We start from the raw sequence: 3,513 nt of genomic DNA, 5'->3' as shown, positions 1-3,513 counted from the left end.
CTAGTCAGGGGGCTCAGCAGCAGCAACGGCAGTCTGGATATCAAAGTCATCCGAAGTAGTTGAATAGCGGGCAGTACTACATCTTCACCACAAATTTATGCAAGCAGGATCAGAAGCTCCATAAAAGGGTTGTGAATGCCATTGAGCCGGCAGTTCCCCATTACTTGCGATGGTCTGAGCAACCCATTATGTGGAGTCGAGAGGATCACCCGCCCTGGGTTGATAATCTGGGTCACTTGGCTTTGGTGGTGGCGCCTCAAGTTAGTGGATACAAATTCACTAAGGTACTCATGGATGAGGGTAGCAGCATTAATATCCTTTACTATGATACTTCCCATCGCTTGGGATTGACTGATAAAAGTCTTAAGCCATCCAATACTGTTTTCCATGGAGTGGTGCCTGGTAAGTTGGCGTATCTTGTAGGCAAGATTGATCTAGAAGTAGCCTTTGGGGATGAACATGATTCCAGGGCCGATAGATTAACCTTTGAAGTGGTCAAGATTAAGAGCATATATCACGTTCTGTTTGGATGGCCGGCTTATGCCAAGTTCATGGCACGGCCTTGTTATGTTTATCTGCAGCTCAAGATGCCGTGTTACAAGGGGACCATCATAGTGCATGGAAGCGGGAAAATAGCTTTGGAGTGTGAAGAAGTTGACGCTGCTTATGCTGAATCTATCTGCGCAACAAAGGAATTAAAGTTTTACAAACATAATATTGATCCGGTGGATATGACGTCTTTGAAAAAGTCAACTACAGAGCATGATCTGGTATTGAAGTTTAAGTCGGCCGATGACACTAAGTTGGTTGACTTTGTTCCTAGCGATTCATCCAAGCAGTTCAGTATCAGTTCTAACCTCGATCCAAAATAGGAAAGCACGCTCATCAAGTTCATCCATGAGAACCAGGACATCTTTGCATGGAAACCTTTTAATATGCCATGTGTATCGAGGGAACTCCCTGAGCACGCTCTTAATATTGATCCAAAATTTAAGCCGGTCAAGCGATTCCTTCGTCGCTTCAATGAGGAGAGGCGTAAGGCCATTGTTGAAGAAGTGGCCCGGCTCTTGGTGGCTCGGTTCATTATTGAAGTCTTTCATCCTGAGTGGTTGGCTAATCCGTTGCTGGTACTTAAGAAGAATGTCACTTGGCGTATGTGTGTGGACTACACGGACTTAAACAAAGCCTGTCCGGCTGATCCCTTTGCTCTCCCTCGTATTGATCAAATCATTGATGCTACGACGGGTTGTGAGCGTTTGAGTTTTTTGGATGCTTATTCTGGTTATCATCAAATCCAGATGGTAGTTAAAGACCAGGAGAAGACAACTTTTATAACTCCTTTTGGAGCCTTCTGCTATGTGTCTATGCCTTTTGGGCTCAAGAGTGCTCAGGCGACTTACCAGCGATCTGTGCAGAATTGCCTTCATAGTCAGATTGGGCGCAATGTTCATGCTTATGTGGATGATATTGTGGTGAAATCCAGAGAGAAGGAAACTTTGATAGATGATTTGAAGGAGACCTTCAACAATCTCCGGGTCTACAAGATGATGCTTAACCCAGCCAAGTGCATTTTTGGTGTGCCAGCAGGTAAGCTCTTGGGTTTTCTGGTTTCTAACAGAGGCATTGAAGCTAACCCGAAGAAGATCAAGGCCATTACCTCCTTGGCAAAGCCGGCGTGTACCAATGATGTTCAATGTCTAGCGGGTCGTATTGCTGCCTTAAGCCGGTTCATAAGCCGGTTGGGTGAAAAGGCTATACCACTTTATCAGATGATGAAGAAAACAGATCACTTTGTCTGGAGTGATGCTGCTAATGACGTGTTTGAAGCTTTGAAGAAACAGCTAGTTGAGCCGCCTCTCCTCGCTGCTCCATTGATAAGGAGCTGTTGTTATTATATGTGGCTGCTAATGCCCGGGCTGTCAGTGTAGCTATTGTGGTGGAACGAAAGGAAGCAGGCAAGGAATATCCGGTTCAACGGCCGGTTTACTGTATAAGTGAAGTGTTTATTGAGTCCAAGCAGAGGTATCCGCACTGGCAGAAGCTCGTATATGGGGTGTTCATGGCCAGTCAGAAACTTAAGCAACATTTTTTTGGGTCACCCCATCACTATGGTTAGTTCTGCTCCCTTAGGGGATATTATTCAAAACAGAGGAGCTACAGGTCGGGTAGCCAAGTGGGCCATTGAGCTTGCACCTGATGGTTTGAAGTATATGCCCCGCACGACCATCAAGTCTCAAGCACTTGTGGATTTCATCAAATACTGGACAGAGCTACAGATGCCTGAAGAGAAGCCAGATAACACATATTGTACTATTCACTTTGATGGGTCCAGGCAATTGGAAGGCTCGGGGGCTAGAGTTGTCTTAGCTTCCCCTCGAGGAGACTAGTTTTGTTATGTTTTAAGGTTGATGTTTCCCTGTACTAAAAATGCAGCTCAATATGAAGCTTTGCTCCATGGTCTTCGGATGGCTAAGGAGATGAATTTAAGCCGGGTGAGATGTTTCGACGACTCAGACTTGGTGGCTCAGCAAGTTTCAGGAAAATGGGATTCTAAGGATCCACTCGTGGCGGCTTATCTCCATGAGGTTGACGCTATTGCTGGGCACTTCAAGGGTTATCAAGTGGAACACATTGATTGCAGGAAAAATGAGGTGGTTGATGCCTTAAGCCGGTTAGGGTCCCAGCATAAGCCGGTGCCACCTAACACATTCTTGGATATTCTACATAACCTTTCTACCAAACTGCTTACAAAGGAAGATCTGGCCATTCCTGACTCGGAAGCACAATTGGTGGCGGCTCTTCATGTGATTCCTTATTGGACAGTTCCATATTTGGCTTATATGAACCGGGGTGAGTTACCTGAGGATGAAATTTTGGCCAGGCAGATAACCCGGAAGCCTAAATCGATGACAATTATCAACGAGAGTTACACCATTGAAGTGTTACTGGGCATTTCAACATTGTGTACCTCCTGAACAGGGTCGTGAAATTCTTTGTGAGATTCATGAAGGGGATTGTGGTCATCATGCCGGTTCTAAGTCTCTTGTGGCTAAAGCTTTTTGTCATGGATTTATTGGCTGACGACTCATGCCGATGCATAGGATTTGGTCAGTAAATGTGATGGTTGTCAGAAATTTTCACGATGAGCTCATGTGCCGGCTCAAGAGTTGAGGATGATTCCAATTACTTGGTCGTTTGTAGTTTGGGGGCTTGATATGGTTGGGCCTTTCAAAAGGTCCAAGGATAAAAAGACCCATCTTTTGGTGGCAGTTGACAAATTCACAAAGTGGGTTGAAGCAGAGCTGGTCAGCAAATGTGACACGGCAATAATGGTTCAATTCCTCAAAAATGTGATTTTTCGCTTCGGTTTTCCCCACAGTATTATAACTGATAATGGCACTAATCTGTCCAATGGTGCTATGAAAGAGTTTTGTCAACGTGAGCATATTCGACTTGACATATCGTCGCTATCACACCCCCAATCCAATGGTCATGCTGAAAGAGCCAATCAAG

This window comes from Triticum aestivum, chromosome 4B, assembly GCF_018294505.1.
Source record: "Triticum aestivum cultivar Chinese Spring chromosome 4B, IWGSC CS RefSeq v2.1, whole genome shotgun sequence".
Taxonomy (NCBI): Eukaryota; Viridiplantae; Streptophyta; class Magnoliopsida; order Poales; family Poaceae; genus Triticum; species Triticum aestivum.
Note: the sequence above shows the minus strand (reverse complement) of the source record.